General features: G+C 49.2%; 1 protein-coding gene across 2 annotated transcripts in view; it reads right to left on the bottom strand.

Moving 5' to 3' along the window:
- The window catches only part of DPP3 (dipeptidyl peptidase 3), a 768056-nt gene that overhangs the window by 632943 nt on the left and 107392 nt on the right, over window positions 1-27721 (bottom strand). The window contains exon 2 of one of the 2 annotated variants that reach the window (XM_069644935.1): window positions 9303-9333. The exons of the other annotated variant lie outside the window; for it this stretch is intronic. The gene's annotated coding sequence lies outside the window, so the exon portion shown is untranslated. The remainder of the gene's footprint in view (window positions 1-9302; window positions 9334-27721) is intronic. 2 annotated transcript variants of the gene reach the window in all.

The raw sequence follows: 27721 nt of genomic DNA, 5'->3' as shown, positions 1-27721 counted from the left end.
GGCCCATTGGTCGGTCCAGAGGCAAATTTATGAAAAGGGGGACAAAGCAAGCAAGACCCTGGCCTGGCTAGAGAAACGGGAACAAAGCAAGGGGCAGGTTCGGGCCATTCAAGTGGACGATGGGGAGACACTGACAAGGGACTCCGATGTTGCAGAGACTTTTGGCAATTACTATGAACAATTGTACCACCCCCACCCCCGCAGCAGGGGAGTCCACACCAGGCACCTCGAACTTCCTTGATTCAATTACAATTCCTCGGCTCTCTAGACAACAGGCTGAGCAGCTTGACTCCGAGATCACCGAGGAGGAAGTGGGGAAAGCACATGCGCAGCTGCAATCAGGGAAAGACTCCTGGCCTTAACGGCTTTCCGGTGGAGACCTGGAAACGGTTGAGCTGGGCACTAATTGGGTACATGCACTGCATATTCCTCCGCAGTAGGGAGCTAGGCGCGCTCCCCCTGGATCTTCAGAGGACATGCTTTGTGGCAATTCCCAAACCCGGGAAACCCCTGGAACGCTGCCCCTCATATAGGCCAATATCATTGATAAATAGAGAAGCGAAATCCTGGCCCAAATACTTGCTAATAAAATGCTTGGGGTGATTGAATCGCTGGTTGTTAGGCAGAATCCTGTGCAGTGCCCTTAGGGACCACTACACACGATTAAGACCACAGGTGGTAATACAAGTTTTACCTTTGGTACAAGCCCGTACTACTAAGTTATAGTGGTAGCAGTAGCAGAGCAGCCAGGCTTATCTCAAGAGTATATGAGCAGTAGCAGAGATTACACAAAGGGACCACAATTACTGTGACTCAAGCAAACACTGACTCAAGGTTTCAGGTAAAAAACATAAGTACATTTATTTTTAAACCATCAGTTATAAAACACAACACTTCTATTAACCTTTAAACAAAACCACACGATAAATATACTAGAACTAACCAATTCACTTTGTACAGTATGTCTCAAGTTAAGTACCCTGTGTTTGAATGAACCGGTGTTATGAACAAAACACGATACCGCGGATGCGGTTGCGATCACTTTTTGACAGTTTGGTCTACTAAATAAAAGCGTATCTGTGACATGAAATGTTACCGGGGTAAAAACACACTTAGCACCTGAGATACCCAGAGGGAGTTGGAGGCAAAAATCACCGGCAATATTTAGGTTAGGTAGACAACATCGAGAAACACTCAGAAACAGGAGTTCAAAAGTCAAAGGGTCGGAGCCAGGGTTAAGTGACACCAGAGAGCTGTTGCCGAAGATCACACCGTTCGATAGTTCACGATTCAGCATAGCCCAAAAGTACTTTGATACTGTCAATGTTCGGAAGCAAAAGTTATAAGAAGGAGGGAAGACAAGGAAGAGCCTTGAGGATGAAGAAAAGGGATTCACCCAGTTTCCTCGAGCAGAACACAGTACCTTATTCCAATGGTGTAGCTGGTGCCCTGGCAGTTGTTCCTGTTGGTTTCCCACAGACCCACGATTCCTGGAGCTTCGTTGTGAAGGAGGACGTCTGAAGGGGTCTGCACCACACAGGGATGAAGCCGGCTGCAGCGACAACAAATAAAAGGTGCGCTCCTTAAAAACAGGAGAGGCTCGGCAGGTGGATCCGGACCACTACAGCAGTGTGCAGCGATTTTGACCACGACGGAGACCTCTGTCTGAAGAAGATGAGCTGGTTATCCCCACCAGGCTCAAGGGAAGAAGACTCCGGACTGGATCTTCTCTTAGTCATCGAAAGATAGATAGCTCAGGACTGCAGCAGGGCTTCAACGGGATGGGGTAGTTGCAGCAGCCGTCGTTCTCTCCGCTTCTCTTCGGTTCCTTGTAGTTCGAGGTGACTGACTTCTAGCACAAGAGACCTGCCTTTTATGTGCAAAACCCCCATTCACACAGCCTGGCTGTCAATTACGCAGCAGGGGGGTTGTCCAGCCGGGACAACCACTTCAGCCAATCATGGCAAAGTGCGACTTGGGTTTCCTAGGATACCCTGTGCAGGGGGTGACTACACCCCTCCCTCACATTCACCCCACCTAGACATCCAGGCTCCAAGAGGAGGGCTTCTCTGCAGAAGCCCACCAAAAGACGGTGAACATAGAAGGCGAACCTAGTTTGCCGCGTAAAGGCAAAACACAAGAAGGACTTTAACAAAAAGAAATGGCGAATAAACCCAACCGGAGCCAAAAGAAAGACGATTTGGTCAATCGGGTTTATGTTCGAGGCTAATATAATAGCCAAGAACAGTACCACGTTTATCTAATATAATCGCGGTAGAAAAGTTAGGGTAGATACCACTGCCACCAGCCAAGTCTAAATGTTAAAAGAGCGAAACAATGCTTAGGGAGGTACAGACAGAAAAGGGGTACAGATTAGCCCTTTCCAGTACTCCATGTAAAATGGGGTGTACTGGGTCTGTGGTAAAAGGGACTATGTAAAGTAAATGGCAACTTTACCTTTCTCTGGGGGACAGTAGTCAGCCCCAGCAAAATGGAGTCAGAAGGTAGTCTAGAAGACAACCCTGGGTTACTACACGGAGGGTGCTGTGTAACTCCTACAAGAACAGGGGCATCTGGAGTGGTGTGCTCCAGTGCCCAAGATCACACAATGAGTAAAACACATAGGCCAAAACACATGTAAGAGTGAAAAAGGATGTACACTCTTACCAGGTGGAAAAAATAAACTCCACAAATCCAGCAAAGCTGCTGGGGGACTCACTAGGTGAGGGAAATTAGCCCTAGAAGGAGAATTCTCCCGAACACTGGTCCACCCAGACAAGTGTGGATTTATGCTGGGCAAATCTACTCGAATGAACCTACGCAGGCTTCAGATTGCCCTAGACCGAGCCGCTGAGATCCCGGACCCGTTGGCCCTCCTTGCGGTTGATTTTGAGAAAGCCTTTGACTCTGTGGGGTGGGAAGCTTTGTGGGATATTATGAGACGGATGGAATTCGGGCAAAGCTTCATGTCATGGGTCAAACTCTATACTCTTCCCGAGGCATTTGTGAGGGTCAATGGGAGATCATCTAGGATGTTCCAGCTGGATTGTGGAACCAGACAGGACTGCACCTTATCACCTCTACCGTTTCTTCTCGCATTCAAACCTTTAGCGATTAGCGATTAGACTAAGAACAGACGAAAACTAGTCCGGGTTCACTTGGCCGGGAGGGAGATTGAGTCTCATTACATGCGGATGAGCTCCTTATTTACCTCGGCAACCCAGTGATCTCCTGCCGGATTGCGTCTCAGACTCTCTCGGAAAAGCAACATTTTGGGGGCCTCAGAGTGAATAAACAAAATACAATATACTTCCCTATCCAGGTGGGCGATGCTGCGATCCCTGAACCTTGTCCAGACCCCGTCTCAGTTCTGGGTTTTACCTATTTGGGCAAACGCGTCAGTACAACGCTAGATGGTTTCCTCAGGCACAACCTGCAACTGGTGGTGGATAGATTCAGGGAAGATGTTGACACTGGCATTCCGTTCCACTGTCGCTGTTGGGAAGGGCAGCGCTGTTCAAAACTATGACGCTTGCAAGGCTCCTGTATGTCCTACAAACCGCCCCACTTTCCATTACCCCCAGAAACCTTTGTAACCATTGATAAGACCCTACGTACACTGCTCTGGGGTGGGAAACAACCCTGCATTGCGCTCAAGACTCTTCAGCATTCACTATCGGAGCGCGGTATAGGATTGCCGAATACTCGTATCTACTATTGGGCCGTAAAAATGGGGTGTTAAATGAGTGGCTACATGGTGACCCGACGCTCCCGCACATCTGGGTAGAAATGGCCGATAGAAGCTCTTTCTCCCGCCTCCAGATATTGCATGATGACAACATGAGCTTGGAAGGGATACCAAGGATGTCACTCCATACCCGCTGAGTGTGGGAGGAGGCACACCGGCACATAGGATGGGACGCAAGACCAACACCGATTCAGCCCTTGTGGCACAATACATACCTCCCTGAAATACAGAGAATGGGATACTTGTGACTTGGGAGAAGCAAGGCTTATGCACACTGGCGGATATTATTCAAGAGGGGCGACTTTTGGATTTTGAGGCCCTGAAAGGGAAATATGGGTTGCAACCTATAGATCGCTTTAGACACTCACAGCTCACTCACACCATAAATGCCCAATTCCCGAACCTGGCCGATATACCCGCCTGTTCCCCCCCCCCCTAAAGACAAATGTTCTCCCTGACCGTATCCCTTCTAAGGTTACCTCCACTCTTTACCAAGCGCTTAACTCCTTTGACACTAGGGAACTTACAAAGCTGAAAGAGAAGTGGGAAAATTACCTGGGCATACTGGAGGCAGAAGAATGGGTGGAGGCGTTGATGTTGTTCCAAGCCGCGCCTTGAGATCCTCGGATCAAAATAGGATCACAGTGATGCCACACAAACTTAGATCTGGACTGGGAAAATCCTTCCCAGTCATTACAGCAGGCATCTGGAATAATCTGCCAGCCCACATAAGGAAAGAATCTAACTACTTACGTTTTCGTAAATTAGGGAAGACATATCTTTTCAACTGACCACTTTCATGAGCCACTAAATCATTGATTCCAGGAACTGTCCCGTCCATTTCTGTTGTCTTTGTGTCCACGTTTCTGCGCCCCGAAACTCGCGAGTTAACGGCGCAATACAAATAATTAAATAAATAATAAATAAATAAATGTTCCCCCGAGAAATAGGTATTGATGCCATGCTGTGACTGATACAACTCAGAATATTACACAGGTCATACTACTCTAGAACAATGATGGCTAAATGGGGAGTGGGCAATGATGGGGAATGTCTCTGGTGTAAAAGAACGGAAGGCACCTTTTTTCACATGATCTGGGAGTGTGGAGTATTACAGAAGTTCTGGGCGGCATGCATCACTAGACTTTCAGAGATACTGGGGTCCCCAGTTCCAAGAGACCCAAAACTCATACTATTAGGGGTGTGGGGTGAAACAGACTTCACCAAGTATGAAAAAGCATTTCTTGGGGTGGCGCTAGGCGCGGGGGGTGAGATTAATCGTGGCTACCTGGGGTTCTGCAGATACAATGTGCATAGACCAATGGTCCAATGAAATACACAGATGTGCCTCCCTGGAACAACGCATCTACACTGCAAGGGGGTGCCCTTGGAAATTTCTGAAAATATGGGGGCAGTGGGAGGAATGAGGGCTGAGCTCGAACTACAGACAACTGTCTTAAAGGAAGCAGGCGACCCTCGCCTAAACCCCCCCCCGCCACCCCACCCCCCAGCGCAGTCCGAGAACCATGGTGCTTTCATATACGGCTTACAGCTACTACTGTGTATATTGTTTGCTTGTGCACATTCATATTGTTTATTTTGTAAAAATAAAGTGAGTTATAAAAAATAAAATCTATAACCCTAGTCATAAGACTACTGTGTGATGTATGAGCATGATTAGCCAGGTCTGGCTTCCTAAAGTCTAATTCTGGAGAAGTGTCAACACCACTAGCTGTTTGTAGGGAATCATGTAGCCCCCAGACTCAGAGATGAAAGTTTGTGGAACACTAGGAGTATCGCTATGTATATTTGGAGTATCCAATTGAAGGCCAAAAGGTGGCGTTTCATCTGATGTCTCACAACCCTCATATATTGAGGTTAAGGACTTAAAAGTCCTTTTTAGGTAAACGGTTTAAATGTTTGTTCCTTTGGTTTTTGTGGTAAACGCGTTGACTCCATTGACGAGTCGATGGTATTGACGGCTTACTCCTTCACTTGAGCTTCGAGAGACTCGACCTGATGTGAGTCTTGGGCGATTTCTCATCCCGGCGAGTACTTGAAGAATCTCGTGAGGTTTTGGGATTAAGACCCCGGACTTGAGTGCGCGCAGGTTTTGCCTTGGCCTTATGCTTGTCAACTGGAGCATGCCATCTCTGACTATTTTGAAGATGAAGGAGTGTGTGCTCCTGGAGTGAGATCGTTAAATTGATCTTTTTTTAATGAGGAGATGAATCTCTCCACTCATGGGACGACCTAAATTTCGATGGACTGGAAGGGAATTTTGGGGCACTCCTACCCACTGACAATTTAGCTTTATGCTCTTTTAAAGGACTTACCCGTCATCGACTGGAGAGAAAGAGAAAGAAAGAGAAAGAAAGAGAAAGAAAGAAAGAGAAAGAAAGAGAAAGAAAGAGAAAGAAAGAGAAAGAAAGAGAAAGAAAGAGAAAGAAAGAGAAAGAAAGAGAAAGAAAGAGAAAGAAAGAGAAAGAGAAAGAAAGAGAAAGAGAAAGAAAAAGAAAGAGAAAGAAAGAGAAAGAGAGAGAAAGAAAAAGAAAGAGAAAGAAAGAGAAAGAAAAAGAGAGAAAGAAAGAGAAAGAAAGAGAGAGAAAGAGAGAGAAAGAGAGAGAAAGAAAGAGAAAGAAAGAGAAAGAAAGAGAAAGAAAGAAAGAGAAAGAAAGAAAGAGAAAGAAAGAGAAAGAAAGAGAAAGAAAGAAAGAGAAAGAAAGAGAAAGAAAGAAAGAGAAAGAAACTACACAGAGGCAAGCCTCTGACGTGAGAATGTCATCGAGGGGAGGAGCTGTGCTGCACAGTTAGTTCAGCTGTTGCGCGGGCACAGAACAACACGCAAGCGAGACTCGGGTGACCTGACACGCAAGAGAGCAGAGTCGGAGAGGCAAAGGCATTACAAGGCAAGCCCTAGCTAGAGGCAAAATGACGCAGAGGACGTGGTGGGTGTGGTGCGCGCAAACTGCCGCCGACACCAGGGATTGAGGGAGGAGCAAATCCTCTGTTGTCAACAAGAGAGCCAAGGAGCAGAGAGATGGTGAAACGAGGGGAGCAGAAAGCCTGCTCATATCCAGATGTTACACATATGAGGTTGCACTCGCATGCGCAGCGTGCCGGCAGACAAGCATTTCACATGAACCGATGCGTGAAGGCTTCTGTCTGGCATAGGTGGAAGTTGCCATGGAAACACTCAACAGCTTCATCGGCTACGGAAAAAGCGCGTTGTCCGTGTCATGCGACACATCAGCAGATCTCGCCTGTGACGCGGCTACGCAGGCCCCGCCTTCCTTCTTCTGTTTAAAAAGGTGGAATTCAGCGGTGCGTCTAGTTGCAGCATTACTCTTACACTTTGTTGGTTACCTTGTATCTTTCACTACGGCTGTTCATCGGACTCCTTTACGCCTGATCCCTGGGTACCTTGTACGGACCGGCTTTGACGACTCTGAACGCCTCCCGGATTCCTTGTGCCTCACGTTTTTGCTTCGTTCTGATCTACCATTGCCGACCCAGCCTGCATTCCGATTTCCTTCTGCCAGCAGTTGCTGCCTGCAAAAGCTGCTGAGACTCCCGGTAAGAGCAGCCCGTATTCCTATCAGCTCCATCAGTGTACCATCACTCGCACAGCTGCTTAAATCCTGCAATTACCTTCCAGCACTATGAGTGGTCCGCCACTGAAAAGTACCTGTAAACTCACATACTCTTACAATCTGGGCCATCATTGTTCTTCCTTACACTAAACTATAGACATACAGAAACAGATTCTTCAAGATCATCACGCGCACTCCCGAACAATTTGCTGATTAGTGTACCAACCCGTAACTAGTGCAACCCTTGTGCCGCCCGGAAAACACTTCCTGCCCTAACCTCCCTCTTTGTTATTTTATCCCCATGTTGTTGTTCTGCATTTTTTTTCTACTGACCCGTATTGAATCCAGAACCAGGAGAGTCTCCTAGTAGGCCGAGAGTTTGGGGGTGAAACCACTCCGAGTGCAGGGCACACTGCTGAGCTTTTCTTTCATATTTTTCTATGTGGTAGGGCCAGTTTAGCAGATCAGTTTGGACCAAGGACTATTTTTGTTTTGACTATTGACAAGCACTTTACGTATAGCTTTGATAAGATGGGAACTCCCCTTTATAGATCGGGCTAGAAAGGCATTTTCTTTTTAAGTTAAATAAAGTTTCTTGAAAACATGTCCTCTGGCCCAAGTCCATATTTTGGCTTGCCACACAGGTCATTAATGTGGCCCTCTTCTCCCCATCTAATGCTCATCTATCCAGGATTTTTTCTCTTTACTGAACAGCTAAAATTGAAGCATTATCCACCTGCAAGGGCAGGGGCTGGCAACGTGGCCACAGAAGAGGAAAACCATATGGTTATCTTGATGGCATCAAGGAGGAAAGGGTAAAAGGGGACCTGTGCTTGAAAGAATGGTCTACAAGAATTTGATCAACAATGCAACACTTTAACCCAACCACTTCTGTGAAGAAATGCATTTTATTAGCAGAGAACTACGCCGTTGGGACTTTGAAGCTACAACCATACTCTATCTCAGAACACTCAAGTTGGGTCATGCACTGGTAGCCATCTTTACTATGTGAATTTTCTATAGTTTGATCTCTCTGAAACAGTGCAGCACATTTAGGATGGCTGAGCTGAAGTAGCTTAGAGGGAAGCATGTGGTTGCTCATTAACTCTACCAACCATCACTCACTGGCCAATGGAATGAGTGCCTAAGTTAAGAAAAGCCTGAAGAAAGAGAATTGAATGGGCTGATGCGAGTCCCATAAAACAAACTGAAAAGACATCAGATACATGCCCCCTTTTGTCCTTATCCTAGTCTCAGAAAGCCACAGATTCAAACTCCTTCAGAAATGTGCATGGTAGCCATGGCGTCCTAGATCTATTTGAGAGACCCAAGAAGGTCTGCACAAAATACTAGAAAATGGATAGATCATCTGGGAACAAGAATATCTAGACACATTGGATAGATGCAGAAGTAATATTTACATCTCAGGTCTGCAGAACAATAGAAGGGGGACCAAGTCTCTGAAGGTTACTTTCACTGCATTTGTCTGTAGGGCCCTTTGGCATGGCTTAAAAAGAATAATTTCAAAAACGTAGAACATATGCTGAATTACATTTATTTCTTAGTCATGCATTGATTTAATACAATCAGCTCAAAGATGAACATGTTGATTTTGTAGGTTTCAATTAGCTTGAGGTACAGGTACAAGAAAAATACTTTACTTACTAACAGAGTCTACTTGTGTCTCATGCTAGTAGCTCTTCATCAGGACTCAAGATTATAGAGAAAGTCAAGAGATCAAATCAAAATAAGATGTGCTACCGTGCACAGCATGGTTTCCTGACTTTCCAAAAGTGATGGAAAACTTTAGCCGTTTCCGCTAAGTTTGACTACACAATGAGTGAGAGTTTATGAACTAGTGCAGGGTCAGAATACCAAATCGAAAAGTTACTAATCTGATATAAAAGGTCACCTACCCTCTCAGTTTGCCAAATGTATAGAAGGCAAAATGTATTACTCACCAAGTAAGAGTCACTCATCTATCACCAACAGCTAGTGGAGAGAACACAGTTTTAGTATTCATGAATTAGTAGATTCAGCTCATTAACAGCCTTTTGGATTTAATTGCGCATATTAGCACATGCAGATGTTAAATGGGATTTAACAAGAGACACAAGCTCCCTTCCTGGAAGGATTTCTTTTTGTGATACAATTATTTTCTCCAAGCTCTATAATTGATGTGGGGAGTTCATGAGACGTTCTGGCTTGTTATCAAGCAATTAGAACTGCCTGAAACGATAGTATATAGGAGACATGGAACCTCTGCCATTTTTTAATGGTTTCTTCATATCTATCATGCTTGTAGTCAAGTTTCTTTTTTTTTTTAAACGGCAACCATTTTTATGCTCAAACTAGAACGGACGTACTCCTTTTTGGGTTCTACGTTGAAATGCCAAAGCCGACAACACAGCAGGATACTGTAAAGCAGAAAGCTTTGTTTCACGAAAATGCTGACTGCATTCATACGGCAATTGTCCCCAGTCTTCCATGTAACGGGCGTGGGGGACACCCTTGAATCCCATAATGCAGTACAAGGGGAGCAGGAGACACCCTGTAACCCCCACTTCTCTTCTGCGACATATTGGGATTCAGGTTTTTCATACATGACGAAAGCGCACTAAATGCGCTTTTGGCCTTTGTTATTTTGAGGGAATACCCGATTTCTTCCTGCCTATTACACTCACAACAGTCCTCAAAATGTGCACTCCCATTAGCCACGTGTTGCAGGGGTACAGTGAATTTACTCTTGACAAATATAATATATAGTGTGCTTTTTGCATGTGAAAACTGAGGGGACGAGTGAATTTATACGCCTGGCTACTAGATTGCAACTTTTTCCCCTGGTCAAAGAAAACACATATAATTATACATTTGTACACAATTGTATTTGAAATATAGAATACTACTACCGAATCACCTTATTACAAGTGTTCCGTTGCTTAGCTACTAGCTTTGCACTATAAAAAAAAACACCACAACAATTACACCTGGAAAACATGGAGTCAACACAGCTTAAAGATGGAGATTTCCAAAATGGTGAAAAAAGACAGCCAGGGTATGTAATGATGATACAATGAGATACCTGTTTGAGGCTATGCAGGTGAGCCGGCAAAACACAAGACTCTCCCTATAAGTCTGTCCAAGTTGGACGTCACTTGGATTGACTCTCGCTCTTGGGGATAAGGACTCGCATACAGCATGGAACTCCCAGTCCAAACCACCTTTTATTTATTGTAACACGTATTACTCCTGTGCTCACCCACTTTCACACATAAGAAAATCTCCACATAACTCCTACCCCTAGAAAGGTGCTACACCCAATTCAATCTAAGTTCGCAGAGAACCTCCTCGACCGTACTCTACCTTTCAACCTCACGCATTATCTCTCAACGAATACAACCCTCACCAAGTAATCTCATACACACCACACAACAACACATGCTGATCCAAACCCTCTGACTTATACGCTACTTCCATCCATTTCCTTGTCTATCCAAGGCAGGCTCAAAATACTGGTACAATAGTAGAAAATATGTGTTGTATAATTCTCATCCAAGCATTATCAGTATGTCATATTTAATGCCATCTCTCCTTTAGCAAGGACAAGTTCAAACCCAAGGTTTTTATTGCTTAATATTTAAAATATCCATAATATATTACTTCTAGAAACTGCTATGGAGAATGCTTATCTCTTCTTCCTACATTCTTTGCTGGATGAAGCTGCCAGATCAGGTCTTCCAGATCAGAGTTGTTCATCTCAACTGCTCCATCTTCAGGAATTTAATGCTCCCCACGTGTGCATAATAGCCCTTATGGGTATCAACTTGACCATTAGCAATTCTTTGGTTACTATCGCTATGTATGCTTTCCCACTCCCTTTCCCATCTCTTATCCTGGTACTCTACCACTTTGGTAGGCGGGAACCATCTTATCAGCATTGTATGAAAGAGCTTCTTATAATAAGGTATTACTTGCTAAATGGCAGTCGATTCTATTGCACAGCTATTTTCCACACAGATTCTCCTCTCAAAAAAACTCCCCATTTAATGGGTGCAACATGGGTCACAAGCAGAATATCCAAAATATTAATGAACACCTTAAGGGGATTATTTGGGTATTCCTTTTCGTTTTATTGCTTCAGCACTGCACATTCTCCAGGGTTTTGATCTGTCATTCAAGGCGCATAACCAGTGCCACTTAATATAATCTCATGGAATGTCAGGAGACTCAACAACCCAGTTAAAAGGCAAAAAATACTGTTGCACATCAAGAAACTAAAAGCAGACATTGTACTCCTGGCAGGAAAAATTGGGTTTCACACTCAAAGCGTCAGTTAAGGCATCGGTCAACCACATTGAATCGGATTCAGAAGGAAGATGGCTTTACTGCTCATCAATGGCAGCAAATATCACATAATAAATATATATGCGCCAACATTTAGCGAAGCATCCTTTTAGAACTCTAAGTAAAAAATTAGAACGCCTGACATGTGGTAATCTCATCATAAATGAGATTGGAATCTCCTGATTGACCCCATCCTCGATAGGAAATCCAAAGTAAGGCTCTCGGGTAGTAACGCTCACAAATCACTTCTCAAAATGATAAAATAACATAATCTCGCCGATATGGAGATTCTGTAACCCGGGAGACTTAGATTATACATATTACTCCAACACCCACCAATCATATACGAGAATAGATTATTTCCTAATTGCTGAATCAAGAATAAGATAATTGATGCCAATATAGGACTGATTCTATGACAAGACAGGAGGCTCGCATTATGCTATACTTTCTTTAATACTGTCATAATAACATTTCAACTTATAACTTTTAAATTTCAACATTTGCGCTTTTTTCCTCTTTGTGGCTCTGAAAATAGCCAATACGAGATTTAAAAGTTTCAAAATAACGTATAGTTTCTGAAAATGAGTCTTAAACTACAACTCCCATGAGCCCTAAGGAGTGTAGTAGTTCTGAGCCTAGCTCCTTGTCCAATCCGGTAACAGGTCCTCCTATAAGACCTCCCAGTGCTAGGTTCCTTCATCTTTCTTTTTTGCTGTCATTGAGATAAGTGCCTCAGCGTTATTCTGTGGAATTTATGACTGAGAATGTAAAATATGTTCATGTATTGGAGTGAATTCGGCTGCGCGTAGGCGTCGCAAATAATTCACAACAAATGCGCAGCGTTTTTTACTGATAAAATTTTTCATGTGTTCGCGCGTGTAAAGTCGCGTTCTGTTTATTCGTTATCAGGCGGTTAGTAAGAGGCGGCGGGGCCGGCGCCGCAGGCGAACGCACCCGCTTCAGGCACCCAGCGGCGCTCCTCTCTCTCGCCTCAGATCTGCGACGCCTCACACGGCGCACGGTAGGACCCAGGGGAGCAGGAAGATTTCAATCTCCCGTCTTCCCCTGGGAGTTCTTCCGCTCGCACGTACGCATTGTTATTGCGTAGCGCCGGCAGAGCGGAGTAGATTCCTTGAGATGTACAAGGCTCAAAAAAAAAAAAGAGAAATTACACGGATATCACGCCGGTGCTCTAGAGAAGGGGCAGCAAAAGACTCCTGGCACTAGCCTGTCAGACCTTGCATAGAAGGAGTACCGCTTTTATCCCCTGCTGACAGCACGAGCAGTTAGCTTTGCTAACATTATGGCATATTGTGGACAGCCCGGTGCCACCTCTTCCACCTCGCCGGAGTGGGAGGAAGAGAGTCCTTACCAGCAAGACACAGCCCTTTCACACAGTTTTAAAAGGGTGTTAGGAGATTCTTTGACAAAAGCTGTGTCCCAGGGTGTACAGGCTATTGCTCAGAGGTTCGACATGCTAGAAGCTGTGATCAATGAGCAGCAATCTCAGCTGATCAAGAGAAGGACAGGAGATACAGAAAAAGAGCTGTCAGCCAGACACCCCGAGGAAGGGGTTGAACCTAGGGGGCAGAAAGCTGTTCGCAAGAGTAAACACTCTATGACCCCCCTAAAGCAATCTAGAAAGAGAGGATACCTCTTACCAAGAATTAAGCGACCCTATCGCCAGGCTAAAGGGAGCCTTCCTGGAAAAGAAACAATCCCAGGACAGACCCTCTGCCCCAGAGGTGGATAAATCAGGGGACAACGATGAGGGCTATCTGCCCGACAATGAGGAAGAGGAAATTAGACGATGAGCGTCATGACGAGGAGAACATGGATCCTCAAGAGCCAGAAGGTAGAGCAAATAGGTTTGATCCGGAGGCCATAAGGCATCCGAAGTCCTCCGAATGGATTCCATCACCCAGAGTAGCCGCATATATGGCCCAGCATATTCGAAAACCTCTAGATAGAGAAGTGAGAGCGCGCATGCACTCGGAGTGCCCCAGACCAGAATTGCCTGGAAAGCTGGCAGACAGGCCAGAATTGGACCCAAATATGGTCACATTTGTAACGAAAACCGTAAAAGACATACGCAAGGGAGTACACCGAGCCTAGAGAGGATGCCAGGATATGCTTCTCGACCTCACAGACCCATTAGCGAAAATAATGGACTTGGCGGAGAAGGCGAGAGACACGGGAACCCCGGTAGATGCCTCCACCCTAGCCAACTGGGCCCAAAGAGCGGTCTGCCTTATGGGCAATGCAAACTGTGCCCTGTCCTCTGAGAAGAGAAAAGGAGTTCTTTTGAAAATTGATAGCAAGTTTTAAGTGATTTAGCATCTTACGAGGCAGGAGCAGGGGCCAAAGGGCTGCTATTTGGCAAAGCTTCGCCAAAGAAATAGTGCAATTTGTAGGTACTTACTCAGCGTTAGAGAGCCCAAAGCTCGATCAAAAAGATTTTCCCGAATAGAGTTTTTTCCGGGACCAGACGCTACAGGGGTCGTTCGTCCGGTCGTTACAAAACTACCAACGCAGACCCCAAGGGCCACGCACTCAGTATTGGGAAGGAAAACAGCAAGACACGCTCTTTCCGACCAGATCCAGATTCCCTAGAGGGCGGAGAGGAAGAGGTGCCTATCGGCAGCCTAACGCCACAGGTGGTGAGTGTATCCTCAGTATGAGAGGGAGGGGGAACTCTCCATTTTTTGAGCACTTGGCAAGCATTATCGCACGATGCATGGGTGCTGCAGGCAGTAGCAGGGCTGGGACTCAAATTCGTAGGGAACCCAGTACAGAGCACAGAACCCCATCCTATTCGGGTGTCTAAAGAAGAAGAGGCATTACTGCACAACGAGATTTGCAATTTGGTAGGCAAAAACGCCATAGAGAGAGATCTACAGGGAGAACCAGGGGTCGTCAGCAACATGTTCCTGGTACACAGAGGGGAAAAGGTACTACCGGTCATAAATTTGAAGGGCCTGAACGAATGGGTGGTTTACAATCACTTCAAGATGGAGGGTATCCATCTTCTTCGGGATCTCCTCCGTACGGGGGACTGGTTGGCACGGCTAGACCTCAAAGATGCTTACCTAACGATCCCAATAGCTCAAGAATTCCAGAAATATCTCTGATTTCGATGGAAGGGAGAGATTTGGCGCATGTCGTGTCTTCCATTCGGTCTATGGTCAGCACCTTGGGCCTTCACCAAACTGATGAAGCCCGTAGCAGCAGCCACAAGAGAGAGGGGTATTCGCATGATCATTTACCTAGATGACATACTCGTTCTAGGAGCAGACAAGGTTACCCTCTCCAAGAACGTTCAATGGATCTTCACGCTCCGGTCGTCGCTAGGCTTCCTAGTAAACTTAGACAAGTCCCAACTAGTACCAGTTCAGACAATAGAGTTTCTAGGTTTCAAAATAAACAGCATCAAGGCGACCCTCGAGCTTCCTCAGCACAAAGTAAAAGGCGATAAAGGAGGAGCTCCAAATGGTAATGGCGAAGGAGAATATATCTCTTCGAACTCTCGCGAGAGTAGTGGGTCTTCTAGCAGCGTCAATCCAGGCTATTTTCCCGGGTCCGCTTCATTATCGAGCCCTGCAGAGGCTCAAGATCAGACATCTGCAAGGAGGGTTAGGCTATCATCAGTTAGTAACCCTGGACCAAGAAGCAATATCAGAACTTCATTGGTGGCTCCACAACATGGAAGCCTGGAACAGCTGAGCAATCTTCGGAGATACCCCAAACGTCATTATAGAGTCGGACACCAGCAGGTCCGGGTGGGGAGCCAGGTGCGAGAACATAGAAACAGGAGGAAAATGGTCAGAACAGGAACTACATATGCATATAAAAGGTCTTGAGTTATTAGCAGGTTATTTCGCAGTACGCGCTTTTACGAAGGACAGAGTAAGATGTTGCGTGCTGCTCAAGATGGACAACATCTCAGCAGTGCGATATATCAACAAATTAGGGAGAACAAGGTCATGAATGCTAGCGGAATTGGCGAAAGACTTCTGGCATTACTGCCTACAGAATCAGATCGCAGTGACAGCAGAGTATCTGCCGGGATCACTCAACGATGTAGCGGACTGGAACTCACGGTATCTTGTGGATTCCAGCGATTGGAAGCTACACCCAGCGGTGTTCAGGAAGATACAGCAACTCTGGGGCCCCATTTACATAGATCTATTTGCGTCCAGACTGAACGCGCAGACACAGACGTATTTCAGTTGGAGGATATACCCGGGTGCAGCTAGTACGGACGTGTTTCTCCAACCACGGAACGCGACGTTAAATCATGCCTTTCCCCCCCGTTTCTCATGATCACGGGAGCGCTGGCGAAAGTGTGCAGGGAGCGAGCAGATCTAATATTAGTGCTCCCCATCTGGAGATCGCAGCCCTGGTTTCCAGTAGCGATGGAAGTTTCTACAGATTTTCCGAGGATAGTTCCCCACCAGCCAGACCTTCTGCTCGACCCGACCGGGACAGCTCACCCGCTCATAGCGACGGGTACTTTGCGGTTGATGGTCTGCAAGGTTTCAGGAGAAAGTGGGAGTTGCCAGGAATTCACGACTCGCTGCAGACTCTATCAGAGATTCATGGGCGCCTTCCACCGTCAGGAGCTATAACACGGCGTGGACGACTTGGACACTCGGTGTGCAGAACACAGTCTGGATCCCGTTTCTGCCTCTGTAGTGCATGTAATGAATTTCTTGGCACAGAGATTCCAAGAAGGTAGCGCTTCTAGAACGATAGGAGTTCTACGTTCAGCGATTTCAGCAGGACATGACCTAGTAGAGGGTAATGCCATTGGCGAACACCCGACAGTGTTGCGATTACTGAAAGGTATGAAGTTGAAAAAACCTTCGGAGCCTAGATATACGACATTATGGGATGTAAGAGAAGTTTTTCAGATATTTATCAGGTGGCCAGACAATAGAGCTCTATCCTGATCACAACTCTCAGGCAAACTGGCAATGTTATTGTGTCTCACAGCATGTCGTAGAGTGTCGGATGTAAAGGCTCTAGAGATACATAGGAAAAGGGAGTAGCCTTTACCATAGCTAAGCGAACGAAATCTGATTCTAGAGTAATTTCATTCACTTATTTTACACAGAATAAGAAATTATGTGTCGCGCAGTGTATCAAAGACTACGAGTTCGCCACAGCGCAGTGCAGACCGCAAGGAGTAACGCAGTTGTTAATAATCAAAACATAATCAAACCAGACAAACCATTTCAATCCGATAACTTGGAACCATCTCTAGAAAAAAAAGGATAAATCTAAAAATAGAGTTAAATAAAAAATCATCCCCATCGGTCAACATGACATTATTAAATATTAAAGTCTAAATACAATGGTGTCTCAAATAAAGCTGGCAAACTTCTAGCAAGTTACCTAAAAGATAGACGTGAAAAAACAAAAATTGAGTCCATAAAGAGCAAGTCAAATAAAACACATACCAGGGATTCAGACAGCTGAGGTATTTGTGGAATACTATCGTACACAGAACTCATCGAAACCGCACAATCCCACACATTCAGGAAGATATCAAAATAATTCTAGATAATATACCAAAATTGAAACAAAGAATGTAGACCTATAGAGCCTAAACTCCCAGTTTACATTAACAGAACTAATGAAAGCAATCTCCTCCATTAGGGAAAAGAAATCTGCAGGTCCCGACGGAATACCAATAGAATTCTACCAAACCTTTGTACACACCTTTTGAAATAAAGCACCTCCTCCTTCTGAGACTTCAGGAAAGCCAGCATTATTGGCCTACCGAAAAGCAACAAAGATAAAACCGATTCAACTACAGGCCCATATAATTAATAAATGTTGATTGTAAGATCTATGCCAAAAACATTGCTTCTTGATTAGAAAATGTCTCCCATCCATCATACAAAATAACCAGGTTACTCACCGTAGTGACCACCTTACGCCTAGCCCATAGTCCCCTTTCCTCCATACTTATGGGACATCTCTCCGTCCTGTGGGACGGGACCGGAGAACTTTGTAAAAAGCATCCAAACATTTTTTTTTAAAAATGTGTCCTTCCTCTCTTTCTGCGTGGGGCCCGGCACGCGGCCGTAACCCTGCCCACCTTGGCTCCGCCCCGCGAATCTCCCATTAGTCCTTTTCTATCGCCAGGTCAGAGACCTATTAGCAATAATAGAGGAACCGTATTAGAAGGGACGGCGGGCGGGCGTATGGAGGAAAGGGGACTATGGACTAGGAGTAAGGTGGTCACTGCGGTGAGTAACCAGGTTATGCTCCTACGTCCCATCCCCCTTCCTCCATACTTATGGGAGATTCCCAAGCACTCCTAACAGGAACTACAGGTGGATGGAAATACCCCTTATTCGAAAAGGTACTTCAGCACAGCCTGACCAAACTGAGCATCTGCTCTCGAACTCATGTCAAGACAATAATGCTTACAAAAAGCAGATGGAGAGGCCCAAGTAGCTGCCCTAGCGATGGACTCTCAGGGCACATATTTCTGAAAAGCAACCGCGACTGCCGTGCCCCGCACCAGGTGTGCATGAATACCCTTAGGAGGTTTCAGCCCTTGGACGGTGAAAGACTCCGTAATGCAGGCAGCGATCCACCGAGAAATAGTCGCCTTAGACGCCTGCTTACCCTGAGGGTTACCGAAAGTCACAAAAAGTTGAGAACTCCTAAGCTCGGAAGTCCGGTCAAGATAGAACTTAAGAGCCCTTCTGACATCGAGACAATGCAGAACCCTTTCTGCCTCTGAGGTAGGGTTCGGAAAAAAGATCGGCAGGGAGATCGACTGATTCCGATGGAATTCAGTTACCACCTTCGGTAGGAAGGCAGGATTTGTCCATAGGACTAGCTTATCCTTGTGAAAGACCAAGAAGGGATGCTCCACCGACAAGGCCTGGGGCTCAGTCACCCGCCTTGCTGAGGTAACGGCGGCCAGAAAGGACACTTTCCAGGATAGGTACTTGAGGTCCACCGTGGCCATGGGTTCAAAAGGCTTATGGCACAGCGCCGTCAGGACTACATTTAGATCCCACGGCGGGTGCGGAGTACGAACTGGAGGGTAGAGGTGTGTTAAGCCTGCAAAATGCCTCTTAACCACTGGATTAGACAGAGTAGGAACATTGGTCTGTAGAAAGATAAGCGGAGACCGCTGAAAGGTAAGTTCTGCAGGACAGATCATGAACACCCAACTCTGCTAGGAAGGATACGAAGGACAGCACTGTGTCAATCGTAGCCTCCCTTGGGTCCAACTGCTTTCCCAAACACCAATGACAGAACCTGAGACATTTACTCCTGTATTGGGATCTGGTCGAGGGTTTCCTGGCTGCCTGGATAATACGCATGTTATCCGCAGACAAGTTGAGATGGCCTAAAGACCTGAACTCAGGCACCATGCCGCCAAGCTAAGCGATTGTGGGGAGGGGTGCCACATCTGCTGTTCCCCTTGATCAAGAAGATTGGGGGTTACTGGTAACCTGATCGGCGGATACACCGACAGATGTTGAAGTTCTGAGAACCAAAACCTGGCCGGCCACCAGGGGCCTATGAGTAGAAGGGAACAGTTCACTGAGTTCTTCAGCTTCCAAATTGCTCGATGGACTAGAGGCAGAGGCGGGAAGGCATAAACTCATGTTGTGCCATGGAATCTCGAGAGCATCCCCCAGAGAGGAGGCTCCCAGCACCCCTCTGGAGGCATACCGAGGAAGCTTCTTGTTCACCGCCATAGCAAAGAGATCCACCTCCGGTGTGCCCCAACGCAAGAAGATCCATGAGAAGACCTCCGCCTTCAACTCCCACTCGTAGCTGACCACGGTCCGCCGGCTGAAGGCATCCGCTGTAAGATTCAGCGGACCCGGGATGTGCACTGCAAGCAGCCAGACACCACGAAGCACGGCCCACTCCCAAATCTGGATGACAGGTCCACGAGTGGGGGGGGGGGCTTTGTTCCCCCTTGCTTGTTGATGTAATATATCGACACCACATTGTCCGTGCGTATGCGAACCACATCGTTGGGAATTATCGGTCTGAACACCCCGAGGGCTAGGAAGATCACCAGAAGCTCCAGATAATTTATGTGAAGGAGCTTGTCCTGAGGCGACCAGAGATCCGAGACCTGGAGAAGATCTAACATCGCACCCCACACCAGGAGCGAGGAGTCAGTCGTGATCGTCACCATAGGAGCTGGGTCCTGAAACCCCGCACCCACCGACAGGTTGCTAAGAGATGACCACCATTCCAGGTCCACTCTCATGGAAGCTGGAATCATTATCAGCTTGGAATCCGGGTCCACAGTCTGATGCCAAGAACTCTGAAGAGCCATCTGTGTCCGTCTCATCTTGAGACGAGCAAGAGGAAGAGCCAGCACACACGAGGCCATGAGACCCAGAAGCCTCTGGAACCAGCAGGCCACATGCTCTCCGACTGCGCAAACATCGGACACGTGGCTAACAGATCCGCCATTCTGTCCCCGGTCAGGTACACTCTGCAGTCGATCGTGTTCCAGCGAAAACCCAGGAAAATCAGGTCCTGCGAGACCGTCATGGAAGATTTCCGCCAGTTCACCGACAGCCCAAGATGGAACAGGAGCTGAAGGAGAGACTGAAGATTGCCCGCTGCTTCCAGCGGACAAGGGCTGCGTAAGAGCCAGTTGTCCAAATATGGATACACATGGATACCCTGGAGACGAAGATAGCCCGCAATCACCGACATCTTCACACGCGGCGACGAGCTGTGGCCAAAAGGAAGCACTTGAAACTGGAAGTGTTCCTCTCCCAGAGAGAAACTGAGATATCTCCTGTGTGGGTTCCAAATCAGATTATGCATGTACGTATCCTGAAGATCCACCACACTGAGCCAATCGCCCATCTGCAAGGAGGACCGAATCTGGCTGGGGGTAATCATCTTGAATTTCTCTTGGGGTAGAAAACGATTGAACTGGGAAAGGTCTAGGATGGTGCGCAGGCCAGCCTGGTTGGGTTTGGGCACCGTAAACAGCCGGGAGTAGAAGCCCTCCCCTCGTTCCCCGAGAGGGGCGGGTTCCACAGCTCTGAGGTCCAGAAGTTTCTGAAGGAACAAGTTACTTACCTGTAACTGTTCTCCAGCTTGAATCTGGCATGGATTCACATGCTCATGAATATTCCCCATCGTCGGGCCGGGAATCCTCGGAAAAGAAAAAATCATTATCAGTTTCGTTTCTGATCTGTCTTTCTTAATAGTAACCAATCACTGGTCTCTGGGTCATACTGCCCCCAGCTAATGACTGCCCTCTCCCTAAGCCCCGCCTCTGGCAGCCATCCTCAGTGGTAAAGTGGCAGTATGACCAAGTGAAGAGCCACAGAGGGGTAGGAGGGAGGGTTCGCATGTGAATCCATGCCAGACCCATGCTGGAGAACAACAGCTACAGGTAAGTAACTTGTTCCTTCTCCAGCATGGGGTCTGGCATGGATTCACATGCTCATGAATATAAGAATACATAGCAGTACACACATGCACAACCACGGGAGGTGGCAAAGGCTCAATATTAAGCATTACATCAAAACTCAACATTAAGCATTTCATACCTCCTCACCAGGCTCACCTTAAGCGAACAGGTTGCGCAGCACTGCTTGGCTGACCCTGGACTCCGTCCTGGAATCCCAGTCGACGCAGTAGAATCTCGTGAAGGTGTGCGTCGACCTCCACGTAGCAGCCCTGCAGATGTCCAGCAGGGGTACACCGGACAAGAACGCTGTGGTAGCAGCGACCGCTCTGGTCGAATGGGCTCTCGGACGGCCGGGCAACGGTCGGTTTGCCAACCGATGACAGTGCATGATGCAGCCGGAGAGCCATCTGGAAATGGGAGCCTTCGAGAGAGCTTTCCCTTGGTTCACAGGTCCAAAGCTCACAAACAGCTGCGATGTCCTCCGAAAACTCTTTGTTCAGTCCACGTAGAACTTCAGTGCTCTAGCTACATCCAGCAAGTGCAAAGTCCTCTCGGCCGTCGACGAAGGCGACGGGGAAAAAGACTGTGAACACCAAGGGCTCGTTGAGATGGAAGTCCGACGGCACCTTGGGCATAAAGGAGGGTTGCGTCCTCAGCACTACCCTCGTATCGTGAAAGGTCGGGTATGGAGGCTTGCAGGATAGTGCCTGGATCTCTCCCACGCGTCGTGCGGAGGTGATGGCCACCAGGAACGCTGTTTTCCACGACAGAAACTTCAACGGGGCCGAATGCAATGGCTCGAATGGCAGACCCATGAGCCTGGTCAGCACCACGTTGAGCTCCTAAGCCGGGGCTAGCGCCTTCACCGGCGCGAATGATCGAAACAGTCCCTTCATAAATTCCTTAACCAGGCGATGAGACCACACGGATGACCGCTCTGTAGTCCTGGTGTATCGGGAAATCGCTGCCAGGTGTATCTTGATTGAAGCACGAGATAGTCCAGCTTTGGCTAGCGACAGAAGGTACGGCAATACTTGAGGGGCCGTAATCCGCAGAGGGTTAATCTTCTGTGCACGGCACCAGATAGAGAACCTCTTACACTTATGTCCGTAGCACTTGAGAGTTGAGGACGCCCTGGCCTTCCCAAGAACCTCTCTGCAGTCGGCCGGGATATCGTATCCTCCAAACTCTAGTGCTGCAGGAGCCAGACCTGCAAGTTCAGCGACTCTGGGTCGTGATGAAGATTTGAGCCTCCTTCTCTGGGAAGATCTGCGTCCGTCGACAGCTTGACTGGTGGGGACGCTGACAAGTCCGGGAACCAGATCGGTCTCGGCCACGCCGGTGCGACGAGGATCATTCTGCACCGAGACCTCTTGAGCTGGTTGATGAGTCGGAGCAGCAACGGCAACGGAGGAAACGCATATAGGAACAGGCCGTCCCAGGGGAACGAGAAAGCATCGCCCATGTACCTCGGTTGGGGAAACCTGCTGGCGAACCTCTGGCTCTTGGAGTTCATCGCCGTCGCAAACAGGTCGATCTGGGGTTTGCCCCATCGCTGAAAGAGTCGGTGCACTTGATCCTGGCGTAGTTCCCACTCGTGGCACGAACACAGCTCTCTGCTGAGTGAGTCGGCGATGGTGTGTTTTTTATCCCTGCCAGATAAAACGGCACCAGAAACATCCCTTGAGCAACGGCCCAATGCCACAGGTCCTGGGCTTCCTTGGATAGGGCCGGGGATCTGGTGCTTCCGGATGTAGAACATCGTGGTGGTGTTGTCGGTGAAGATCCTCACCACCTTGCCCTTGAGGGACGGGAGAAAGGACCCGAGGGCCCAGAACACTGCCCGGAACTCCAGGATGTTTATGTGGAGCGGCTTCTCCTCCAGGAGCCAAAAGCCTCTCGCGTGAAGATCTCCGGTGTGCGCTCCCCACCCCTCCAGGGTGGCATCCGCCATCACCGTCGCCTGGTGGGCTGGGGTCTGAAAGTCTGTCCCCGCAGCTAGATGAGCGCGGGTGCCCCACCACCGGATCGCTCGTAGGAAGATCTTGTTGAGAGGGATCCTCTCCTCAAAGCTGCCTGTCGCTTGAATTTAGCGGGTGCCGAGGAACTCCTGTAGAGGGCGCATCCGAAGCCTGCACAGGCGCACAAGATAAATGCAAGAGGACATCATCCCGAGGAGGGACTTGATGGACCTCACTCTGGCCACGTCTGTGGCCAGCAGACACTGCACCTTGCCTAGGATGGCCTTTGTCCTTTCCTCTGATGGCGAGGCCAGACGCGCCACTGTGTCAAGCTTGGCTCCCAGAAACAGTGCGACTTGCGAGGGGACCAGGTGGGACTTGGGGAAGTTGATGGAGAACCTCAGGTCCGTGAGCAGCTGGACGGTCTTCGCTGTGTGTTCTACGGCGAGCTCCCGTGTCCTTGCGCAGATGACCCAATCGTCCAGGTAGGGGTAGACGTGGATCCCCTGCAGGCGCAGCCGTGCCGCCACTGGAGCGATGCACTTGGTGAAAACCCTGGGTGCCGACTTCAATCCAAACGGGAGGGCCTTGAACTATTAGTGCCACCCTTGGACCACGAACCTGAGGAACTTCCCGTGTCCTTTTAGAATGGGAATGTGAAAGTATGCATCCTCCAAATCCAACGACGACAGGAAATCGCCCTCCTCCAGCTGTCCCAGCACGTGCTGGAGGGTGACCATCCAGAACTTCTGTGCCTTGATGTACTTGTTCAGTCGTCGCAGGTCTAGGTGGTGGCTCCACCCTCCTGTCTTCTTTTTCACAAGGAAGTACCTTGAGTATACTCCGGAGCCCCAGAGCCTCTTTGGGACGAGCTTGATGGCTCCTTTCTTGAGCATCACCCTTAGCTCCAGCAGTAGTTGAGGACGTGGTTTTCTTTCCTGGCCACGGGAGGAATGCGGGGGGCACTTTTTTAGAAATTGGAGGGTTTGCCCCTGGGCCAGGGCGTCCAGCACCCAACGGTCAGTGGAGATGGACTCCCACACACTGACGAACTTCACCAGCCGGCCTCCCACCGGGGTGCTTCGGTGGGGGGCACGACGCCACGGTTGGTTCAATCTTGCTTGGAGGACGCCTTGCCTCCTTGACCTCCCTGGCGACGACGGCGGGCTCCACCCGACTTGCCTCGTCCTGTATAGGCTTCCTGCGATGAGGAGCAGGCCGCTTGGCGGTACATAGAGGAGCCACCGCTGAATCCCTTGGAGGCACCCTACTTGCCTCCGGAGCTCTGAAAGGACGGCCTTCGTTGCTGGAGAACTCCTAGGGCCTTCGCTGTCTCAGTGTCCGCCTTGATGGCTTGGACTCATCCACTGTTTTCCCAAACAGGTTGTTCCCGGCGAACAGCATGTCCAAAACCTTGGCTTGTACGTCCTGGCGGAAATCCATCTCCTTGAGCCTCCCTCGTCATCTGAGGCAAACGCTGCTGCCTAGCTGACAGAAACCGGTGACTGCAATGTCCGTTGCCACCGTTATGGCGTGGTCCGACGCCACCTTACCTTCCTGCAAGATCTCCAGGGCCTCAGCCCTCTTGTCGTCCGGTAGGAAGTCCAACAGGGGGGGCGATCTTGTACCATAACTCCCTGTCGTAGCGGGCCACGATCGCGAGGTCGTTGGCCGCCTTAATCGTTGTTGCCACGGACGAGATAACTCGTCGTCCCATTGCATCCAGCTTTTTTCCTTTGCTGTCCGGTGGGGAAGTTGACGTTGAGGCCGATGCCCCCCCCCACTTTCTTTTTGGCCGCTGCTGAGACGACCGAGTCAGGGGTCGGTTGCGCCCTAAGGCACAAAGGTGCCGCGTCGGGTACCCGGTACTTCTTCTCGTACTGATCACTCTTGGCAGGCGTCGTAGACGGGTTCTTGAGAAGGGTGAGACCCTCGTCCCAGATGTCATCCAGCAGAGGCACAGCGAGGACTGTCTTCCTCTTGGCCTCGCGCCGTTGGTAAAGGAAACCTTCCTTCCTTCTTCTCTTCAGGGCAGAGCTGAAAAAGCTCAGATGCCCTGGCGATCATAGCGTGGAAAGACCCAATCTCGTCGGGCGGGGAGGCCCGGGGTGGAGGCGATGGGAGCTCCGTCCAGTCATCGCTGCCGTCGTCATCATCCGTACCCGTCGTGGCCGTGGCTGTGGCCGTTCCCGTGTCATCCCCAGGTACGGGGGACGCGGGCAAAGGCTGAGCAGGCCGCGAGGGCTGAAAAGGCGGGGCTGGATGGTTCCGTCTTCTCTTGTTTGGGGGACTTCCCGACGGGCCTGGTTCCGGCTCCTCCGTCGGTGGTAGGGGCAATCTCGTCCTTCTCTCCGAACATAAGGATTGTATTGCCAACAAAATGGCCACCAAGTTGTCCAGCGGCTCCGGAAGCGACAGGTGCGACGGATAACTAGGAACCTCACTGGCGCCGCAGTCGCTCTCGTTGTCCCCTTTGTCGGGATCCCTCCCGTGGGACCAGGCCTCTTCGACGCCCTCGTCGAGGCCCTCCAAGACTTCAACCAGTTCCTCCTGGGAGGCCGTGTCCGTGTCCACAATGGCCACCGGCCCCCCCACCCCTCTTTTTCCGCCGGGGTCTTCACGGGGGTCTTCTCGATGGGCCTGAAAGAGACTTCCCTCCGCGGTGGCAAGGAAACTCTGGGCCCAGAGGTCACCTCGACTGGTGTAGCCTCCTCAGGCCGCGCCAGGGCCGCCGCGACTTCCTCGATAGAGGACTTGGCCGGGTGAATCAAGGCCTTCACCACCTTCCGCGGGCCTGTGGCCTTCACCTTGGGGGGAGGGTCACCGCCTCGGTCCCCCTCGGCTGGATCCTTCGAGATGGAGAGGATGCGCCCTGCCTGGCAGCCGAGGAGCCCGACCGTTCGGCGCTGCGGTGCTTTGCCTTCTGTTGGGCCCCCATTGCCGAGGTGCCCTCACAGGACTTAGAAGACCGCTCGGTCGACTTCTTCTCACCTGACGGGCTCTTTCCTTCCAGCCAGTTGGAGAGACGAAGGTGTCGGTTCTTGATGGTCCGTTTCGACATGTTCCCGCAAAACGCACATCCCTTCTCCACGTGCGTTTTGTCCTCATGAAGGCAGTAGAGACATTTCGAGTGCTCGTCCTCATTGACACATTCTGCAGCTGGCATCCAGGGCAAACCCTGAACAGCTTTCTGGCCGTCGAGCTTCCTTTCTCCTGGGCCATGTCCGGGTAGGCCGCAGAAACTTCTGGACTCCTCCAAGAAGCGTAACTCGACTAAAACTTCACCCTTGAGGGGCGCAGAACATCCGAAACAGGTCCCCGTTGATCGGATGTAGACACGGTGGAGCTTGAGGCTCTATTTGACTGAAAAATGAGAAAATCTCTTTGACAAAGTGCGAAAACGCAGCAAAAAAGTTTGAGAGCTAAACACTTGAGCGTGCAGTAAAAATCTGAGGATGGCCGTCAGAGGCGGGGCTTAGGGAGAGGGCAGTCGTGGCTGGGGGCAGTATGACCCAGAGACCAGTGATTGGTTACTACTAAGAAAGACAGATCAGAAACGAAACTGATACTGATTTTTCTTTACTGAGGATTCCTGGCCTGACGACGGGGAATATTCATGAGCATGTGAATCCATGCCAGACCCCATGCTGGAGAACCTCGGCTTTGAGGGAGGGCAAGTCCGATAGCTGAAAAGGAGGGTTGACGGATGGGTCGGGGGTAGTGGTAAGAGGAAGCCCACCCGAGCGACTGACAAGACCCATCTGTCTTCTGTGATGGTCTGTTACGCCTCCCAATGAGACGAAATGCGTCCTCCCACCGGGGTCTCGTTCGAGCGCGGAGAACCCTCATTTAGTAGGTTTGTCGGTGGTGTTACCACCTGAACCCGAGGAGGACGAGGCTGAGAAGCGGGAGAAAAAACGCGTCCGTTATTGCCTATGGCAGTTGTTCCCTGCAGGGGTATCCACTCTGCAAGATTTTCGGTTGAGGAAGCCCCTAAAGTCAGAGAAAGGTCGACTTTGCGACAAATGTCTCTGGGTTTTGAAAGGAGTCTTAACAAGGACCGGCAAGGACTTAGCTGTCTGAGTGCTATCCTTCGTCTTGGTGAGCTCTACATCCGTTGTAGAATGAAAGAGCTCCTTCCCATCGAACGGAAGGGCCAACACCTTGTCCTGCACTTCTTTTGAGAATTTAGTTGCATGCAACCACGCCTGCCGTGAGGTATCAACCCCCAGCATAAGGCCCCCAAGCCGAGGTGTCTACGTGATGAGCCGCAGCCTCCAGGAGATACTGGGCCAAGACCCTGGCGTCAGATAAACCCCCTTTAAAGTCTTCCAGCTTCTCGACCGGGATAAACTCCTCAAACTCTGACAGACCTTTCCACATCCGCATATTAGCCCCCGCTAACACCAGTTAGGCGTTGGCCTGCCTGAGCTGCAAGGCCGAGTTGGCAAAGCTTTTCCTCCCAAGGGAGTCAAGGAGATTGTCCTCCTTTCCCAGAACCTGAATCTGAGTAGCCGTTGTGGAAGAGGATGCTGCAGGCCTGGACAGCAAAGTGGTTGCGGCCACCACTGTGGAGGAGGGGGGGGGGGGGCGGACAAGACGACAGGGCCACCTCTTCCGAAGAATGCAGCTTGTATCTCGC

The sequence above is a fragment of the Ambystoma mexicanum genome, chromosome 2p, assembly GCF_040938575.1.
Source record: "Ambystoma mexicanum isolate Mex_15411 chromosome 2p, UKY_AmexF1_1, whole genome shotgun sequence".
NCBI classification, from domain to species: Eukaryota; Metazoa; Chordata; class Amphibia; order Caudata; family Ambystomatidae; genus Ambystoma; species Ambystoma mexicanum.
The sequence above is the reverse complement of the archived record's forward strand: the minus strand, read 5'-3'. Positions and strand labels throughout refer to the sequence as shown.